Here is a 21,705-nt window from a genome sequence, read left to right as displayed (position 1 = left end):
TTCCAGAAACCTCGGTTGGTGGAAATCTTCACCAACAAGGCTGGGAGCATGAATAGAAGTCAGTCAGGTGGCCTGAACCACTCCTCTGGATTCCAGCCCCCCTCCCCTTGTGCCCTCTGGGTCAGCCATGGCTGCCTGGGAAAGCTCCCAGGTGCGCTCACTTCCTGGCTGTCCTGATACTCCCTGCCTCTCGCCTCCCCGTAGCTTGGTGAGACTGGGGAGCCCTCTGTGCCTCCCAGCCAGCACAGTCTGCAGGCAGCTGCTGGGGTCATTGTCTCAGCCTCTTCAAGTTGTGAATGCTGAGTCTATAGAGACCGAAACACAAACAGTGCCTACAGTGCCTCTTGGGGAGGGAGGGGTGGCTTGGCCTTGCCAGAGCCATTGACTGTACAAATAGCAAGGCTTGCTATGGATGGAGGAAAGCTGGTTGCAGCTATTTAAGAGAGGGGGCCATTTCTTCACCACACTGCCCACTGCCCAGGAGGGGCAGTGGGTGTGTGCTAAAGGCCAGCAGATGGGCAGAGAAGAGGAGAGGCTGGTTCTCTGGGGGAAGACTGCTTCGTCATGAGCTGTTTGCCCAAACTCAAGGAACAGAAAGATGGAGGAAATCGCTGGGCACCGGGTGGGAGAGCAAGCAACTGGGGAGAACAAGTGGCTAAATGGGCAGATCAAGAGAATGTGCAGGACGGGCAGGGGCAAACAAACCTCCTAGCCATTGGAGAGCAGTGAATGATGCCCTGCTGTGTGACCCAGGGCAAGCCACTTACCCAGTTCAGACTTGGGTTTCACATCTATTATTTGGGTTTTGGTAAAAGCTGCTATCAAATACTCAGAGACATTTCCCAAGTATTCTAAACAGAATGCTTGTTTCATTTGTAATTCAAATTGCTTGAAAAATAATATTTAGGAAAAAAAATATCAAGGCACCACATCACCCCCATTTTCTGCAACAGGCCCTTAGTGCCGTCAAATACACAGGGCTCTAGCCTCTCATAGTCACCTTCTCAGGCTCTGCAGTGCCAATAAAGGACAAGGTCCTTTGTGCTCCAGCTGGGAGGGCCATGGGTGAGTTTGGGTCTGGCACAAGACAGCTGATGTTCCTCCCAAGATATCCTGCTATGTCCTGATCTATGATCCACATTGGTTGAGGATCCAACTCCTAAGCCCCAGGGTCCAGCCTGGGCTCCTGCTAATGTTCTTCATGCTGTGTCTACCCCATGCCTGTCCCTCCTGCAAGAAGCTGTTTCTGCATGGGAGGCATGAGCCCAATTGCAGCCAGGCAGCTAGGGCCCGTGAGATCTTCCTCTGACCCAGGGTGGTGGTGGTGGGAGGACTGGGGGACAGTGACTCTCAGAGCAAGGCCTACTTCTCAGTTCTAGGACAGTATCATTCACCTCTTAGAGCTGAAGGTACTAAAACCCTAAGCAGAGCAAATTCAGAATTTAAATTCTAAACCCTCTGACTCAGTGCTGACCTTGAACCCTGCCTGTGACCTCATTGCCAAGGTCACCACTGACTTCCTTCTGTCTCTAGTCCTCACTGAGTCTTTAGCCCTTTATATTTTAGTCCCCAAATTTTCTTGAATTAGATCTTATTTCTTTTTCCCCAGAAAATTCTAAATAAATTCAGGGAGTGGGGGGGGGGGAGACACTAAGATGAAAAATAGAAATACGACGCAAGCTTGACTTTTCGTCTGCTCTAAATTTTAGAATAGTTGTTCATGTTTGTGGCAACTGTCACTTTTCTAACTCTGTAAGACTCTTTTCTCTTCCTGGCTCCAGAAGCAAAGATGAGCGAGTGCACTTAAGCAATCATGAAAAAGCTCACTCCCATTGTACAGATGGAGAAACTGAAGTGCTGGGTCAGAGGCAGGAGCCAATTCTGCCAGAGTGTCTGTGGCTCTCTTATCTCCTCCCTGTGACCAGAGAGCAAATGGAAGGCCACCACTGGGCAACAGGTGAGAAATCCTTCAGGAAGAGGACAGAGCTTATGTGTGAAGGCAGGCACTTTGTTCCTATGTGTTAGGAGCCTGCTTTTGACACCAGGCTCTTCCTGACCATCTGTCGCTCTCCTCCTGGTAGGGCTCAAATCTCCTGTGTGAGCAGCCTGGGTGGCTTCCCAGCTCCACGTGCAGTTCAGGTCTCTGAAACTCGGAAACCTGGTCCTTGGCACACTCAGTGGGACAGTAGACTAGAACTTTGCTCATTTCCTGATCAACCTCAGGGGGCACTGGCCTTAGGAAAGCACCGATGAGGTGGAGTTGCATGCACAGGAGTGGAGGGAGGTCTGGGCAGTTGGGGTGAGGGTGGACGGTCAGCCTTCTAGGCAGGGAAACCTCCTCCTCTGTGAAGCTCAGAACATAGGATCTTCTCTCTCAGGTGTTTTTGTTTCTTCTTCAGGGAAAAAAAAAAGGGAAGCCAGGGGAGCAGTCAGGGGAGGTGGGAGGTCAGAGGCCAACGTAATATTTACCCAGCCCAGCCGAGGCCTTTCGCTTTTATAAGGCAGGAAACCACTTCAAAGCGGCAACATCCCCTCTCGCCACTTCTATCTGCCTGTTGGTCCTCCTGCTTCTCCAAACAGGCAGGGCTTTCCACACACTCCTTCCTCTCCTCCTGAACCTTCTGTCCTCTCTGCCTTAGAGGCAGAAGCCCTTGGCCTGGCTTCCCGCTCAGAGAGGTTCAGCAACTTGCCCATAGTCACAGGGCCATGGCAACACACAGGACATTCTGAATTGTCCCTGGAAGGTTCCCGTTCACTTTAAGAGTGGGTTGTCTACATTGGGGACTGGTAGGAGGCATTGGAGTTGCAGTTCTTCATCTGAATCTCCACCGTCCCACCAAATCAGAAGCTGGGAATAAGGAGAACGAAGGCCCGAGAGGTACTGGAATCTAGAGACTGGAGTCTATGGTTCTTCATATTGGGAATTGTGTCACAAACTCCTTCTCTTCAGAAAGATCATTTCACATACCCCCATAATTCTTGAAAGTGTAGAACTGCAGAAGTTTCACAGGCCTCTTGAAACTTGGGCCTCCCCTGATTCTGTGCATTGCAGTGCAGGGGTCCTCATCCCCACACCCTCCCTGGGGTTCCCAAAGCCTTGATTTGAGCACTCTGTGGTGCAGGGAGAGCACTCTGTCCCATTATGGGATTAGAGGATGTTTTAAACATCAGTTGAAATCTGCCACCTTTTAACCTCCCTCCATTAGCTCTCCTCTGTCTTCTTCCTGGAAAGAAACTTTAAAAAAGAGGATGGGTCCTTCTCCAGGGAGCAAACACATGGCCGACACTCCCAAGGAGTGTCTTCCCCCGCTCAGCCAAGGTATAGGGGTTGTATTAGTCAGGGTTCTCTAGATGGGTAAAGTTTGAGTTTTCTATCTCAGGTCCTACCCTTTCAATAAACTTCTTCAGATAACAGTGGGTGAGTAACAGCAGGACTCCAGACACTGCCCGGTGAATAGGGATGAGTAATAACATTTCCTGGCCAACCACACTGGCATCCACACTGCCCGCTCCAGAGGCACAGGAAAGGGATGCAATTTACATAGAATGCAACATGCAAACTGTGGCAGCAGAGTGTGCACCTTGGAGATCTTGCTCTAGGATGTTGACCAAGAGAGAATAAATCCAGTGCTGTCAGTTTAAAATTCACAGAGGAGGATGAGGGGAAAAATGGGTTGGAGTAGTCCTGAGAGGCTGGAATCTGCTCTTGACAGGAAACTGAAGTTCTCAGGCACCTCCCAGTCTCTCTCCTGAAAATCTACATTACTATGGAGTAAAAGCTTTGAGGGGCTGTCAGCCTTTGCTTTCTCTGAAATTCCAGTCCCAGGCTTCTTACTGTATTCTGCCTCTCACTAAGGGCAGTTGGGGTACTTGGCTTAGGTGACACTCTCCTTTGTCCCCAGCGTTCTGCACATTTCTTGAACGGAAGAGCTTTGACTTGTTCATCCTTATGCTGACAGTTACTACATTCTTGGCACTACATACGTGATCGATCCCTATTTATTTAAACTCAAATGGATTCCAATTCCCGCTTTCTGTGACTTTCTATTTGGTTCAGAGAAAGGGGCAAGACCACTGGTGTAGCAATTCAAATCAGCAGGCATAGTTGGAGATGTGCCATGCTTCTCCCTCCCTTGTCCTTTGATCTCTCCATCCGCAAACAAGAAAATAAGGTTGTGTTTAAATACAAAACCCAGGAAGCCTGGGAGTCTCCATTCTCAGGGAGGACTGAGAAGTGCTGGGGCACCTCTAAACCTGCTATCCTCTTAAAGCTTCAGTGTGTGTGTGTGTGTGTGTGTGTGTGTGTGTGTGTGTGTGTCTGTTGGAGGGGTCACAGAGGGGAGAGAATCATTCACCAGCTATTCACTCTGAGCCCCAGGACCCCTCCTCCTCTTCTTTCTGAAAGACAGGTTGAACTTTCCAAGGGCAACTCCATTGCCTTTTATCTCTCATCCTGAAAGTAATTTTAGCCAAGGAAAAGCAGGATTAAACTTTCATAACATGATACATTTATCTTGTTTTTCTTCTTTCTTTTCTCCGCCCTCCCTTTCCTTCACTCTTGACCCTAGGTAAATTTGAGCCAAAGGGAAACCGAGATTAAATATCAGAGGATGGTATCAGATCTGAAGAGATGCTGTTCTCTGGCCCCCTGCCCATCCCCAAACTTCAATATTTTCCCATTCTCTGTTAGACAGTTATTATCTCTTAGATGAGAGAAGCCTCTGGACTCTGTGCGCTCTCTCTCTCCTCAATATTGTCCTCTGCTGAAATGAAAGGGGGAATTTGAATTCAGAGAAAGACTCCCACGGAGAACATAAAGACAAAGATTAAATCCGTGATACAACGTTGACATGCGTTCAGTTCCTGAAAGGTCTTAAAAAAAAAAAAGTCTCCTCCAGAGCAGCCTTGCCACCACCTGAGATTGTTTCCAAAAAAAAAAAAAAAAATATGCATTTGGGGAGTTCAGAGAAAGGAAGGCATGTGAAGGCATCTTGGGAATGGGCCAAAAACTACTCTTGCTGATAGAGATAGGCAAGAGCCTCCTGGCTAGGGTCAGCAACTTGTACTGCCTGCCACCTTGAGGATATGTCACCTGCCCACCCCAGGCATCCAGTAGGCCAGGCCTCTCCAAGTCACTCACAGCCCCTCCTTCCCATGCCCTGCAACCAGACAGAGGCCCAGAGGGCCAGTAGCCACAGGACCTGACCAGTTGTGGTCTCTAACTAGTGGCAGCTGTGAGTTTCTAATTTATCTCATCCATTTTTTTTTCCTCTTAAAAAAAAGCACAAAAGCCACTGTTTCAAGCCAAGCCTGGTTTTCAAGAGTCCCCTCTAGTGGAGATGACCTGCTACTTCGGCTTCCCTGTGAGCCCAGAGCCTCCCCCTGCCTGGGTGGACTGAGAAGAGCTTCTCTTGCCCCTCATGGCTGCCTCCCTGCCCCCAGGCCCCTGCTTGCTCCCTGGGTTACATCTTAGCTCCCTCCGCCCTGGCACACTGTCAGTTTCTCCTTCTTTATCTTCCCTTTCCATCTCTCTGCCTCTTCACGTTTATCTGCGACCTTGTCTTCATCTTGACATCTGTCTTTCCACGTGTGCCTTCCTGCTTGCATCTTGATCTGCATCTTCTGTCCACATGCTGCTTTTCTCGCAAGTTCGGGAGGACAGGTCTGACTAGTGAGAATGTTTCAGTAGGAGCCTCTTAGATCCGATGGTCCAACTTCAGAGGCCAAATCAGGACCCCTAAGCTGAAGCCAATGAGAAGCAGTCTGGAATTGAGCTTTCCTGCAGGTAAATGGAGCTTTGGCAAAAACTCCCTCCTCTACCCCCCTCCCCTGCCCTGCCCCGATCCCAAGCAAACTTGGGCCTAATGGGTTTATCTATATTTTGGAAGCTGTCTATATCTGATCTCCTGCCTTGAGGTCTTATGTGAAACCAGATGGCTCCCTTTGATCAGCTCTCCCCACCACTCTGCCTGTTACCCAGTCTCTGACCTGCAGCCTGCCATGCAAACGTCAGGCAATGCTTGGGTGAAGGGACAGGTGGCAGGGGCTGGGAAGAGCAGTGATGCAGAGCAAGAGAGACAGAAAAGGGTGGTTAAGGGCCAGAAACTGGCCCTCTGTAGTGGCGGTGAGCACCTGCTGGTCCTGTGGGTTTCCTAGAGATATCCTTTCACCCAAGTGGGAGATAAGGCCAGGACAGGGCAGGAGGTTAATGGTTAACCAAGTACAGGAGCAGGAAACTTCCACAGGGCTCAGGCCCAAGGCCTTTTCTTTAACTCCCTGTCTTCCCTTCCTCTTCTCTCTTACCATTCTTTCCCAGTAGGGACCCTGCTCCCCAACAAAGAACTTTCTCACCTCTATTTCTGCCCTCCAATTCCAGATGGATCAGTGTGGAACTAGATAAAGAGGTTCCATATGCCCAAATGCCAGGGAGTGGGGCTGAGAGCCTGGGGGCTAAGCAGAGGAGAAAGGGAGTGACCCTTTCCTACCAGTCATCCCTCCTGGGTGCCTTGGGACCAGCTGTTTGACCCCTGGAAGAACTGCCTTTCTTTCTGTCTCCACAGGGCTCACCTTTAGAAATGACCAATAGGAGAGAGAGAGAGAGAGAAAAAAAAAAAAAAAAGGACACCCACTTACCCCTCATTTACTTTAATCAGGCATGAAATCTTTGTAACTAAGTGAAAAAACTGTTTCCCATAAGGGAATCAGTTCCATTCATCATTGTTTGAACTGAGCATATGTGAAGGGGAGAAATAGAATATTCACATAGAATGAATTGATAACAGACTGCCCCGGGTGAGGGTGGTAGTGATGGGGTGGGGCGTGCACATGAGCTGTAAAACTCCAGCACCTCAAAGCTTGTTCCTAGCAGTTTCCCTATGGATGGTCCTGAATTATTTCTAGTTAACAGACTGTAACACAATGCTCCAGTCTCTTTATGATCAGAATGGGGGGTGGGGGTGGGGGCTTGGCTCAGCACTCCTTGCCTCTCCATTTGCCATGATGGACAGAAGTATATTGTGTCCCGTCTGTGTGTGCGGGGACAGCTGTGTGGCAATGCAGGAAGACAGCTGGAGGTGGGGGTTTACAGGAGACAGGAATTGCCTCCCCCACAAACCCTATATGCTGGGGAGGCAATCATAGAGAACAAGGTAGGCCAGAAATTATTTAAAAATCCCAGATAGCGACAACTCCAGCACCAGAAATATTTCATAGTACCTGAATTGGTGACTTTAGGCTGCTGCCAGCTGCTGCCTTGTATATTTAACCATGTCACTGGTTTCCCCTCCTGTTCCTGTGTTTTCTTGTAACATGCCCATGAAATAAAGATTAGTTGAATAATCAGAAGTATTTGTAAATGGGAAAGGGACCTAGTAGAGAAGAGGCTGTTCTTGCTGGGTTTTCTTTCTAACCTCATTTTGAGCACAGACTCCTGCAAAACAGATGGTGAACTTTTACATTCACCACATCTGCAGCTTTTGATGGTCAAGAGAGTTGGAGGGTGAATGTTCCTTGGCACTTTGGAGAGAGAGGGAGGAATTTAGGCCAGCTCTGACAGGGGTTCACCAGTCTTGGAATAACACAGTTTTGGGTGATGGTAAGATGATATTATTTATTTGCTCTTTACCTAGACATAGGCTGAAAGGCCAACCAATCCTCCTTCTTGGCTCTAGACTGGGAGGCACCCCTCTGAGGATCATCCTGTGGTCCAGGAGACTTGTGGTCCCAGGAGCAGCGGAGACTTTCTGGTCTTTTACCACTATGGGTCCGACTGCTCCTCAGCAGCAACTGCACATTGCTCAAGATGCCATTTCCATTTAACTACTTTGCAAGCCAGTTTGCCCCCAACCCAATACAATTTGCTGAAGAGAATGAGGGAGCATAGATGGCAGTCTGCACTGCTCTCCCTTTCTCATCAGGTCCCTAAAGACAATCAGTGATGGGAGAGAGGGTTGATGGCAGCAGGGGCAAATTCTAGGATTGGATAGGGGTGGGACTTGAAGGTGAGAGGCAGTGAAGCCAGTTGGAAAATGGGGAGAGAAAAAACAACCTGGAAAGGGTACTCTGACAGATTCCGCTCTCTTTCCTTGGTTCCCTACCCTCTCTCCTTAACCTCCCACCTAGGAGAGATCAGAGGTAATTAGTTCAAATGGTGCTCTGTGAGGAGAGGGGGAAGTTAATGAATTCTTCTCTCTTCTTGCCTGGAGGTCAGAGGGGAGAGGACAGAGAGCAACTTCAGGAGCTTTCTGGGGTGACCCACACAGAAGCTGTGCATTTCAATTAGGAATAGCTGAATTCCTCCAGCCAGAGCTAGCTCTTGAGAGGACTGAGGACTCTGTTGCTCAGTTGAAGGCTCCAGAATTCAAAGCCAGCCCAGGGGAGAGTGAAGTTTCAAGGTCTGGGAAAGAAGCAGAGCAAGATAGGAGCCTGCTATTGTGTGGGAAGTGGGAGGGCTGAACCTGACTCCTGTTCCAAAATCCAGCCCAGCCCGTCCCATATACTCATCTTGGTAAACCTGGTTCACTGCACTCATCAACAGGAAGGGATGGATATGCCCCAAATGTGGGTTTCTCCAGCGGATGGACCCCCATGCCACTGTCTGGAGCTACTGTAGGCAGCTCTACTCCCTGAAATCATCCTGCCTTTAAGGCTCTTGCACACTCATGGCTGGTGTGTCACGATTCCCTAGGATCTTGGATTTTACAGGAGACCTGATTATATATATTTCCATTGCCCATTTCACGGGGCTTTCATTTCTAGACCTGAAACTAACCTAGAATCCCAAATCTATTACTTAGCTTCTTCTCTCCCATTATGTCTATCAGGATCTGACCTGAGCTATAGTGGGGTTGCTTCTCCTAGGGCAAGGGTCATGCCAAACAGGTGGACATTTCTGGGGCCTAGAATGGCAGTTTCTGGTGACTCTCTCTTGGCCAACTAACCCATGATTAACATTTACAAAGACTACCTGTGGGATAAACAAATGGGGCTAGAATTTTCTAAGATACCTTTATGACTAGTAGGGTGAGACAAGACGGAGGGAAATATTCACACACAGGTTGCCGGGTTGCCACTGGGACCCTGGGCAAACTCCCACTTCAACCCCCAACACATCAAGTGTTGCTCCCACCAGAGGACTGGGTTCCAAGTAGGGCACTACACCACAGTGCTGATAGTGGTGGAGGGACGCGGAACACTTATCCTTATTCAGTGCCTTGGAATTGCTTTCAGAGCCTTCCGGAACCCGCGCAAATGATGCATTCCCTTTCCCCTGATCCCAAGTCCCCTGATCTGAAGGAACAGCTAGCGGCCACCAGGGACTCCAGCATCGGAGTGAACGCCCCCAAATCGATGGCTGGCCACAGTGGCCTTGGGCTGTCTTGTCGTGCTACCGAGGCCCTCTCTGGGCTCCAGCTCTCGGGACAGCCTCACCGCCCAGATGCTCCCCCAAGCCGCAGAGTGCCGGCAGGTGCGCGATGGAGCGCGCAACGGAGCGCTGTCGCCGCCCGCAGCCAGTGCTGGGAAGCCGGTGGCCAGCCGTGAAGCCCGCGGTGGGAGGCAGCGGCTGCGAGTCCACCGGCACTCGCGCGCACGCCGCTTTCCGGCCAGCGAAAGTGACCGAGCCCGCTCGGGGACTCTCCCGCAGCAGCCGAGCCCGGGTGCTCGGGGTGGGACCCCAAAGAAGCGGGCGCGGGAGAAACCGCGGCGGGTGTGCGCGCGTTTGGGGAGAGGGTGGAGGGCGCTGCCTACTCGGAGCGCCCGGCCCAGCCGCTGCTTACCCAGCTCAGCGACGTCGGTCTGTCCTTCCGTCCCTGCTTGGTCCGCCTGGGCCGCCGGCTGCCGAGGGCGGCGCGTGCCCCTCTCCCTGCCCGCAGCTCGGAATCACAGAGACGGCCAAATCCACCAGGAGTCCAAATTCATTAAAATCCACGTCAAGCCACCAGCCACTTATCTGTATTCCTGAAGTGGCCCCTCGGTCTCCGGTCCGCGCGCCCCTCTGTCCTCCGTCGCCCCGCAGCAGCCCCGCCGGGCGCTAGAGCCGGTTCGCGTGAGGCACCCCGAGGCGCCGAGGGGGCGTGTGGGGGTGGCTGGCGGTGTCTCTCCTGGGGAAGAAGCAGATCCCCGGCTGTCTTCAGATTTTTCCAGCGCGACTTTCCGGGCTCCTCTGACATCAGCAATCCCGGCGTTTCCTTCCCTTCTTGCTCCCCGGTTGGTTCACAGTCCCATTTCCTCCGGGAACCTGGCTTTCTAGATTATTTCGAGGTTTGCTCCGCTCGCTGGGGCGCTCGCGCTCCCTACCGCTCCCGGGCTCGCGGGGTCTCGCGCTGGATCGCTCGCCCTCTCGGCTGAAAAATTCCCAGCAACTGCGCTCCGCCGCCTCCCGCTCCAGTCTGGCGCGGAGGCTGCTCCGCCCGGCAGCTCTAGCTCCCGCGGCGGCGGCGGCGGCGGCGGCGGCGGCGGCGGCGGCAGCAGAGCCCTCAGCGCCGGCCTCCCTATATTACCATGCAGCTCATTATCATAGAGGCCGTGCGTTAACCCTCTCCCTGCCGGCCAAGCTGCCCGGGCTGGGGCCGCGCCCGCCGCTGGCACCGCCCGCCGCAGACAGCCCCCTGCCCCCTCCCCCGCCCGCGCGGACTTCCTCCTCCGCCAGCTGTCAACAAAGGAGAATCAGATTGGGCATCGGGTGGCCGGCTCCGCTGTCGCCCCGCTCTCAGCTCAGCCCGGACCCACTAGCCACCTTAAGTGGCCAAGGGGGCAACGAAAATGCTGCCGGGGCCTGGGGATTCAGGTCGAGGCCTTGCAAACCAGCTGACATAGCCCCGGGAGGTGGGGGCAGGAGGAGTCCAGAAGACAGCCAGAGTGGGTGAGGGCAGTGGGGACTAGGGCTCCTCTTCCCTTAACATCACCTGTCACCATGAGCATCCTGCACACCTCCCTCTTCATCTTTGAGTAAGGAGTGAGGGCGGGGGAACCGTCCTTGTTTGATGGGGAGACTGGGTCTCAGAATCTGTGGGAGCAAATTCTCTCTTCTCACGAATTTCGGAAAACCAACAAGCTGTCAGAGGAGGTTTGAAGTTGTTGTTAATTATTATTTTTACAACGAGAAGATGAGCTTTCTACTCATCTTTCTACTTGGAATCTCCAGCTTCCAGCTCTGTTAGGGATCCTGGGAGTCGGGCAAGTCCTGACGGGGATGGGGTCGATGGGAACTGGAGCAGAGCTTTCTTTAACCAGACCCAGGGAGGCTTCCTGGCAGGGGATTCAGAGAGGTGGCGGCTAAGAGGTTAAGAGAACTTATTTTAATAACCTAAGAGGAGAGGTTTCTGGATTTCGGATGATCATGCTTCGGTGCTCTCACGGTCGGCGGATCCTTGGCCATATAGTGTCAGTATCTCTGCAATGTCAGGACATGGCTTTCCCACAAGGGACCTGCAAACTAGACCCCAGCGAGTTTGCAGGATCTGCGTAGTCCCTGCTCTAGATTGGAGCATCCAGAGTTTATTCAACATGTCCAAATAGTCTGATAACCTTCCTCTACTGCCCTCTCGTGGGCACTATCTTCAGTGGTATACATAGGGAAAAAATCACTCTTGAAACCTTAAAAGCAGTTATGTGAAATTCTTAGCACTAAGGGCCTTTAGAAAGAAAAGGGAGGGAGGGAGGGGGAGGGAGAGAGAGAGAGAGAGAGAGAGAGAGAGAGAGAGAGAGAGAGAGAGAGAGAATATGAATTTGCTCTTAACAATCATCTCAGATGATCCTCCTTTGCCGAACTGGGAGAATTTAGGCTTTACTCTGGTTAGCTAATTCTTTAAAACTTTTAAAGAAGTTTAGCTAATACTTCAAAAGTTTTCCAGTGTAGTTAATTAATTTTAGTTTATGCCCTGTAACTTGTATTGACTATTCCTGACTTTGTCATGTGGTGCCACAAATAATCTAAGCTGTTTTCTCTGATTCTTACCTGTTCTTTTCTTTGAATTTCTTCAGCATGAATTGTTGGTAACACTCCAGGAAATTATCATATTTTTCCTATATTATTTATTTCTCTCTGTAAGTGGATCTTGTCTCCCCATCCAGACAGTCTTGTTATCCTCTTATCTCTGAGTAGACAGAATTTAAACCACAATTTATTAAGGAAGATGATTTGAAGAAGATGCTCAAAGATTCTGGAACATTTGCTCCATTTTTTTAAATGCATGGAACATCAGTTTGGCCAACTATACCTAAGACTGTCAGCGATAGAGTTGGAAATATCTAACTGATAAAGCTCACAGCTAAAACTTAGGGCCCTCTGATTCTAAATCAAGTGCTGTATAACTTGGAGAAATTGAATATTTTTCCTATGTCTTGATTTAATCACATCTTGAGAAGATTATAATACAATTTAAATAATTTTCAGATACCACTCCCATACCCTGTGATCCAGAAATAAATTCTAGAATGAAGAGCAAGGAAGCATAAAATGATACAGAATCCTTCATTCACCATTCACTACATATTTCACCTCCGTCCTTGCCTCCCCCTTCCCTAATAAAGGGAAGGGGAGGAGGAAGAGAGAAAGAGAGCACAGTCAGGAGACCACTTTACAGGCAGGGTGACACAGTGCCACCCGGTTTCCACACTGCCATTGAACAGCATCTGAGATCTGTTCCTATGGGATTATGGGAGTTCCAGGCACTCCTTGGAGATTGCATAACATGGCAAGACACTAACATGATGCATTGGGAGGTTGAAGTACTCTTTACTTCTCTAGGTCTCAGTTTGGCCAATCTGTACAATTTTGCCTTCATTTTGCCTTTTTGCCTTCACCAGAGAACCAAGGGAATTAAATATACATATGTATATACATACCTATATATAAGAACAGTGTTTGAAATATTGATAGTATCTTTAAAATGAAAGACTATTATTACTGTTAGTCCTATAGGCTAGAACAAATATGGATCTTATTAAGTGTATAATTACAATATACTTAGGAATTAAAACAACAGCTCAAGTTTATGGTTGTATTTCAATAAAACATCCTCTGAAACAATGGCAATGTACGTGAGTCTCTAGTTTCTAAACTAGAAAAAAGTCTCTAGTTATCTAGTTAGATAACTCCATCTCTTTGCTCACTGGGTATTCATTCATTCAGTCATCCAAAAATATTTGAGAGCAAGTTTACTATATTTCTTTCTTGTGTAGAAATCTATTTTGTGCATAATTACCTCTTCAGAACATTTAAAAAATTTTAATTGATACTTGTACATATTTATGTGGTATGCTGTGATTAGTTTACTATATACCACATGGGATGACCAAACCAGGGTAATTAGCATATCGTCATTCCCAACATTTATCATTTCTTTGTGTGGAGAACATTCAGAGTATTTCCTTCTACCTACTTTGAAATATATAATAAATTACTGTTGATTATAGTCACCCTACCGCACTACAAAGCACTAGAACTTTCTGCTTCCAATTGTAACTTTTTATCTGATAACCAACTTCTCTAATCCTTTCCTCACACTCTTCTTCCCAGTTTCTGAAATTACTACTCTACTCTCTGCCTGTATGAAATCAACTTTTTTAGTTTCTGCACATGAGTGAGATCATGCAATATTTGTCTCTCTGTCCCTTGCTTTTTTCATTTAACATAATTCCCTCCAGGCACATACACATTGTTGAAAAGGACAGAGAATTTCATTCTTTTAAATTTTTGAATATTGTTCCATTGTTGAGTACATATTTACATGTATTTTTTAAAAAAGAACACTGGTAACCCAATAGACTCCATATTCCCAGACTCTGTCTTTTTGTGGACACAGATTTTCTTGTATATGTTTGGCCCAAGATTCTTTCTTATCTAGTCCAACTCATGTCAAACCCATAGCCCCTGGGGGCTAATGAGTCCTCTACTGGTGTCTGGTGGTTCACCCCCATTTCCATCAGGCGGGACAGCTATGGCTCAGCATGGTTGTGGGCATGTAGCAGGTGTTTAATAAATATGTATCAAATGAATGAATAAATGAATGAGAAAATATTTATTTATGCTAAATCCTCATCTTAAAAAATTATAGCACATTCCATATACTTCTCCCGCCCCCCACCCTAACCCACACACCTGCTCTGGTCACAGTACTCTTGGAACCTCACCCTCAGAAAAGCCATCGGTGGCTACTGTATTTGTTATCCCTGGCCCCAAGCCTCTTCTTTGCTTGTCAGGAGATGGGTGACTTAGGGAAGAAGATAAGAGAAGTGGGAGAGAACAGGGCCCCAGCATTCTAGAACAGAGTCGTATTTTTCCAGTGGGAAATGGCTTTGCTGTGAACACTGGTCTGGCTAGCAGCAATGTCTGCGTTTCCCAGGCAGGACCAGGCCTTCTCAGGCCCTGGGAAGCAAGCCCTCAGGCTCGGGGAGCATAGGCCCAAATGGGCAACCAGCCCATCCCTGGGGGAAGTCCTCTCTGTCGTAGCAGCAGCTTCAGCCCCACAAATAGATGCCAGGACGGTAGCCCCTTGGATCACAGGAGGTATTTTTGGTCCTGGAAGCTGGCCACACTTTGGCAGTCTTTCAGCCTCTCGTCTGCTCCTTCTCGAGGTGGGGGTGGCAAGCCATCAGTGTTCAGAACGCATGGGAACGCTGCCTGCGAGTGTGCGCGCGCATACATTTAGGGTGCTGGGAGTGGGGTGGGGGCTGGGTTCAGGAGTTCTGCGCGCGGACCCCTGGTGGGAAGGGAGCTGGCTCCTGCTTGCCAGTGTCGGTGGGTAATCTTTGGCGGTTGCCAGGATTGCATCTGGCTCTTTAAGCTGAGACCCCTTATGCCATCACCAACTTGACCTATCTCTCCGCTATGAGACGCATCCCATGTTTCACTTCCCCGATTCCAGGTTTGTCACATTGAGAGGCAGGAACATGCTCCCTTTGTGTGCGTGGGGGGGGGGGGCCCTTCTGTCTCCCCAGGCTGTACCTTACCTTCACCCCACAGACACTGTCAGGCAGCCACAATAGCAGAAGCAGCAGCCTCCTCTACCCCCCACATTGTTAGGAACAAAGGCATCGGTCTGACAGGCCAGATTGGAGTGTGTGGGCCAAGTCCCATGAATGGAAACGAGAGGCGGCCGGGCTGCCAGAGTGGTGGGCCTCTGCCCAGGCAACGGGGCCGGGGCCCAGGACACGGGAACAGGGCACCTGCCCCGGGATTCTCAGCACCATTTATAAAGATGTCACCCTCCTCTCTCCTCTTTTCACAAATCCCACTTTCCTGTGTAATTTAAACAGTAGCAAGCCTGTTAAGGCTCCAAACCAAACACGGTGGGATTTTACTCTTTTCTTACTAAACCTCCCATGAGCAGAGCTTATGTCCCTGTATACATTGCCCTCTTTCCCTAATCTCGCTCCCTTCCTACATCCAATGTTATTCCTCTGGCAGGAGAATATCTTTTTCGAATCCTGGGAAACTACCGCCCCAACCCTATATCACAGGGCTCTGAGATATTTTGTAGGGTTGGGGCATTTGCAAGGTGAGAGGCTAAAGGGGAGAGGGCCAGAAGGGACTGCTGCACTTGAGGAATAGAAGGCACAGGCTAGGTGAAGGCCAAGGCTCAGGATGCTTTCTTGCTTCTGCTGTGTGCCAGGCACTAAGACCTGAAAAAGGGTCTTGCTTTTTTATTTATTTATTTTAGAAAAGATTCCCCCCCCCGAAGGAAACATTGTCCATTTGATCATGTACTCCTTGGTGAAATCTCTTGGTAGCTCAGTTTGCTCATCTAAAAAGTGGAAGTAATATCCATTTCCTTGAATATCTTATCAGGATTCACAGAAACACACGAAACACTTTCTGGGCTTTGTACACCAGACAACATTATAGGAATGAACAGGGATGTAGTCTTCAAATTGGGAAGTGTCATCCAAAGACAAGCCTGCTTCCCATCTGCCACACCTGCACTTGATTCTTTTCCTTGGTTTTCCAGGGAAAACAGCTGGGCTCACCAAACTATCTCTTTGTGTATAGATGACTGCATTGTCCTCTCCCCTGCCACCTCAGATCCCTTCTTTTCTCTCCCTCTTCCACGTGAAAATGCTGCAAAACAGAGATTCTGTTACTTCCCCATATAGCATCACCAAGTACATCCATGCTGGAGTTGACCCTCATTACCAGACAGTGCGTGTACACACCCATGCCCTCCCAGGCAGGAAGAGAAGAGTGGGGTGGCTGAGAAGCCTTGGCAAACATGCCTGAATTTCACAGGAATTTGGATGGTGCTGACTCTCATCAGCTGGGATGTAGTGGGAATATGCACTTTTGGGGTCCATCTCTGCTCAGCAACCCTCACCAACCAGGAGTCTCCTGATGTGAAGTCACTGGCTTTGATATCCAGCATGGGTCAGATACTGTTGCTTTTGGAACTTCCGTGGGTCTGGGCCACCAGGACTATCTGAAGGCTTGGCGTCTGATTGACAGGCTGGATCTTCTGGGGCACAGGCAAGTAAGACTGATAAAAAGCAATGAAATTGATGTCTTTGAGTTTGGAAACTCTCAGAGCCAACAAGAGGTGATCATTTAGTCCAGGATTCTTCATTTAAAGCAATATCTTCCACTCAGTCACTGATGATTGTTATAAGGCAGTATAATGATAAGTGTTAAAGTGGATGGAGTGTCCCCACAATGTCCATTAGTCACAGTTCTTTTAGGGAAATGCCTATATGATTCCTAGGCCTCGCCTATCTAATCCTATAAGCAAAGTATTACCAACCCATTTTACAGATACAGAAATCGATGACTAGAGATTCAAGAGATATACAAATATATACAAATAATGTGTGGGATGGTCATCATGTGAACCTGAGGTGTCTGACTTGTATTTTCTCAAGTTTTGTCCTTCTCTAAGAAGGAGCATAAAGTGATGAACATGTACAAGGCCCAGGGCCTCAACCTTCTTTTTAGCATTCAACCAGCCACTGACCCTGAGCCCTGCAACAGGAGGGCTCCACCAGATTCATCCAGAGTCCAGAGAATCCTGGAGCTTCAATTCTCCTGAGGGTCAGGAGTGTCCTTTTCTCTTACAAAGGAAAGCATGTTGTAATTGTTATCATGATTATTATAAACAATCAAACTAATGAGCTCGATTCTCCCCTATTTTACAGGGTGTGTGTGTTGAACCAGGAGAATTGGCCCCGAGGAAAGAAGTTGCCAACACGTGTGAATCTCCACCAGCTTATGTCACCCCTGCCCTGCACAACACCACAGCCCAGGCCAAGCCTGCCTTTCAAAATAATGGAATAATTGGGTGCAACGGGTGGCGCCCCCACCCCTTAGAGACAGCGTGCCAGCCGGTCTTTGTGGGAATCCACGGGGAGCCTGGAGAGCAAAATGCCAATGTCTGCCTTCTCCTTGATTACATCTGTGCCCTACAAACCCCACCAGAATTGAACTCACGGCTCCTCCTAATTAGGGGAAAAAGAAAGACAGGAATGATAACCGAAGAATTTCTTCCTGCCTCTGACTACAAGCTCTACTGGGACAAACTATTAAGCTCTCCCTCTCCCTCTCCCTCTGCCCCCCAGCCTCCTCTTCTCCTTCCTGACTGATATCTAGAGTGCCTAACACTGTACCAGGCCCGCCCTGGAACCGGGGCCCCATGTGTGGTGAGAGTGGTGAACGGGAGCTAGATTTGAAAAGCTAGACTCTGCTCCAGGGGCCTGTCTCCGGTCTGCTGTGAGGCAGTGCAGAACAGTCGCCCAGGAGGAGTCTGGGAGGCCTCAAGCCAGACAGGTGTGTGTGTGTGTGGGAGGGGGGGGACTGGGCTAGGACCTGTGGGGGCAGGGGTGAGCCTTGTCCGACAGGAGGCTGGTGAAGAGTAAAGTCCATCGCCTCATGCAAAAATAAATAAACATCCTGCTTAAGTAAATCAAATTCCCTGACATCCAGGTGCAAACCACAGTGCCTGTTGTAAATTTAGGACAGAGTGTGAGTGACTAGACCCTGAAAAGGAAAATCCAGAATGGTACAAGTTCATTGGCAGGCAGGAGTCAACTGTATCGCCACCGACATCATGAAACAATTAATAGCCACTTTAATATTGCTTTTCATAGTCTGAGTTTTGAATTCCTAGAAAGAAGGCGTGCCCTCCTAGTCAGTTTAAGATTAATTTTATTATTGTTCCTTTTGTGAAATGCTCTCTTGCTGGAGGAATTCTGACTAGCAAGAGGGGCAAGAGAATGATTACCAAGAGAAATCCCATCACTATCCTTCTCTCTGGTTTCCCCTCTCTTTCTCTCTGGGACCACAGCACCGTTTTTCTGGAATGGCTTCTGTTGACTGAAAAATCAACACTAGGGAGAAAAGGAATGCGCTCTCTGTTTAGAAAATAGAGGTTGGAAAACCCCATCCTGGGAATCAGGAGACTGGGATTGGATTTCTGACCATGCCACGCTAATTGTGTGACCTTGCACCAGTCATCTCCTCTTCTGGTCCTAAAAGGCAGAAATCAGGCTTGATGCTGTCCCTTGTCCCACCTACAGCTTTTAGCACAGCCACCAGACCATCACTCCTACTCTGTCCTTGGAGAACGCAGAGGGAATACCGAACACTCAAACCATCTTCTTTTAATGCCTAAGAAAGCTCAGTGCCTAAAAAATGGACGAGGGAGTGAGATCCAGGGACAGAGCTGAGAAATAGGATTTCGCCTTTGAATTGTCTCAAGTTGGATGATTTCTCTCTCTGCTTGCCGTTGATAAACGCTCCTGTTCAGGGCTCTAGCGTTATGAATCTTTCTGAGTCATGGGTGGCTACAGCCCCTTCGATCCATTCCGGTGACAATATTTCCTGATGTTTCAGAGGCCAACCGTATGGGACGATCCGGTAGATAATACTTCCCTTCTCCCTTCCTCCCCCGGGCCCCTTCAGCACCAATCTCCTCTCTTTCCGGTGGAATTCCTCTTTTCGAATTATTGCACAAAATCCTGTGACGGAGGCAAAAAAATCCTGCCCCTGGCCACTGTCCAGGGTGTTGGGATCCCCTGCTCCTGGCCTCCTGGAAAAGGAAGCAGAAGGCTTCTGTAGTCTCCTGGGGACATTACCCCCCCTGGTGGAATGACAGGGAACTTTCCTGGCTTCAGAAAAGCTGGGCAGCCTGGCAGCTGTCCCCCTCCTCTGCAGTTGTCAGTGAGGCTAATAATTATTACTCTGTGTTAATCACGACAATGGAAGAATTGCAGGCCGTTATTTGGAAATGATCGGCTCCAGTCAATGACTACTTATGACAGTAAAGGGGAAACATCAGCTCCGGGGAGCCCCCATGTAAATGGAGAGTTGAATGAGAGATCAGGAATAATGGAACGTGTATTTAGTTCCATTTTCCTCCCTAAAAGGGCCCTGTCAGGGTAATTTTCCCTTCCGTGCACTATACCTCTCCATTATTTACAATATCTTCTTGGGAGAATAAAACAAGAGGGGACCCCTCCTCCTCTTCTCCACTCCCTGCCTCACCCTCCCCTCTCCCCGCCTCCTATCAATTGTGTCTCTTTCTGGAGTTTGGCAAACACAGCTACTTCCTCCTGCTGTGTTTCAGTGGAGCTGAAATGAATGTGGCTGTAGTTATTTTTTTCCCTTAATCATTCTTTTTCTTTTTTGCTGGAGAGCATTTTCATGAAGCACAATCACAGAGGAACAGAATGTCCTGATGTTTGGGTGAGCAGCGTGCATTTCTTTTCTTTTTTTCTTCCCTTGAATAAAAATAACACCCTGTAGCCATAAAATCAGAGGGCTGAAGGCCGTCTTTCAAGGTTTTTTTCTTAATCTTGCCCCCCCCCCCTCCGTGCCATCTTATTTCTAACAGCCCCCTCCCCTGTCTTCCACCGCAGACACACTGGTTCCTTTTCAGTCCCTGGAAAATGCCAACTTCATCTTATCCCCAGCTACTCCTGTAGTCTGAAGGGTTGCATTTGTCACCCCTCACTCTCCTGGCTGTCCAGTACCTGAACAATCTATCTTCTCAAGACCTATCTGGCTTTAAGATACCTTTTCCAGCCAGGTGCAATGGCACACACCTGTAATCCCAGAGACTCTGGAGGCTGAGGCAGGAGGATCACAAGTTTGAGGCCAGCCTCGGCAATTTAGAAAGACCCTGCCCCCAAATAAAGAAGGATAAGGACTGGGGATGTGGCTCAACAATAGAGCACTCCTGGGTTCAATCCTCAGCTGAACCTCAGGGTTCAAAAGAAAGCTGCACTTTCTATTCGGACAGTGTTTAAGAATGTGTATCACCGTGTACTTGGTGCAGAGAAGATGCTTAATAAATATTTGTTGAATTACTTTTGCTAGTGGTACCTGGTTTTTCTTAAAGCTGTTTCAGAGAGGAGCCATCCAGTAAAGTGGCAGGGAAGTCATTAGAACCAGGTGATTTAATTCTAAAACCAGCACCCTTTCCCCTCTGCCAAGTTGTGTTCCCTCCATGAGACTACAATCCTCCTTTACTTCTTTTGCTAATTTAGTGAACTTAACTTCTGCACTTCATTCCCACCCCCTCCCCATCTTCCTCAGTAGATTGCAGATTCCTTAAGGGCAGGGATGATGCTTATGTTTCTCTTAAGGTTTTCCTCTGAAGTGAAAGTCAGGTTATTGATCTCCCCAGAAGCATTCTCCTCCCCAACATTTCTCCAGTCTGTCAAAACTGGCAAAACGTCACCGAGCCACTGAGACGCTGGGTCTGCTGCGGGCATGGAGTGGCGAGTGCTCCTGATCTCTGCTCTTCTGTAAGGCTGACACTGGGAGCCGTCCAGCTCTGCTCCACTGATCTGGATCCACTGAGCCGGATCTTTCTCACACAGAGGCCAATGACACGGGTAATGCCAGGAGGGAAAACGTGTCCTTTGGGACATTAGAGATGCCTTAAGTTTCACTGTGCTGGGTCTCTATCAGGGAAAGCCCTCACACCTTTCACCTTGTTTAAACAAAGTGCTACCTTCTTGTCCCTGTGAACCTAGGAGCACAAAAAGAGAACCTTTGATAAAAGAATGTTCCAAATTCCTTTGCAGTTGTCACATCTGTCTCATCCCAGAACCTGTGAATCACCTCTGTGCTTCAAAGGAGCTTTCAAGTCAAATGAATGATCACTTTTCTTAACATAAGAATCATATTTAACTATTAATATTAATAATTGATATAGTCGTATGTATAGCAAGTTATCACTGACCAAGTTGTCATGTATAGAGAAGCAGGTAGATAAAAGATCGCGCAGCTCAATTGCAGTTGTTACTTTTGCAGTGGGTTTGATTCTTGGATCTGGGGCTTATCCTAATGTGGTCCTTACTGTTACTTAACTTCTTCTCTATAACTTCAATCTAAGATGGGTAAGGAAAGTGAACATCATTGGGTTGTTATGAGAATTAAATAAGAGGTTGTAAACCACAGTGTGTGGAGCAAGAGAAACTACTACTTGCAGGGTGGTTATTCTGTGACAGTCACTGTTCTGTCACTAAGCAGTGGTGTGGCCTTGGGGAAGTCAGGTAGCCTCGTTTCCTTCTTCTAAAATAAGAAGCATTGTGCCTTGATATATTCTGGTTCTTAGAACAATACATTCAGATAGCAAGTCACAGTTTTGATCATCACCATAGTCACTTGGATGATTTCCACATCCTTGGTGGTAATAGTTATTAAATCCTCCATCCCAGGGTTGATCCTCTCTGGCCAAAAATGCACAGGGATGGCTAGGAAACATCTTCTGA

The 21,705-nt window shown here is 48.6% G+C and overlaps 1 protein-coding gene across 1 annotated transcript in view; it reads right to left on the bottom strand.

Moving 5' to 3' along the window:
* The window catches only part of Plxna2 (plexin A2), a 203,092-nt gene extending 192,687 nt beyond the window's left edge, over positions 1–10,405 (bottom strand). Inside the window, exon 1 of the mRNA XM_026387404.2 lies at positions 9,777–10,405. The gene's annotated coding sequence lies outside the window, so the exon portion shown is untranslated. The remainder of the gene's footprint in view (positions 1–9,776) is intronic.
* Between the last annotated feature and the right edge of the window lie 11,300 nt (positions 10,406–21,705).

The sequence above is a fragment of the Urocitellus parryii genome, chromosome 9 (genome assembly GCF_045843805.1).
Source record: "Urocitellus parryii isolate mUroPar1 chromosome 9, mUroPar1.hap1, whole genome shotgun sequence".
Classification (NCBI taxonomy): domain Eukaryota; kingdom Metazoa; phylum Chordata; class Mammalia; order Rodentia; family Sciuridae; genus Urocitellus; species Urocitellus parryii.
This window is presented reverse-complemented; position numbering and strand designations above follow the sequence as displayed.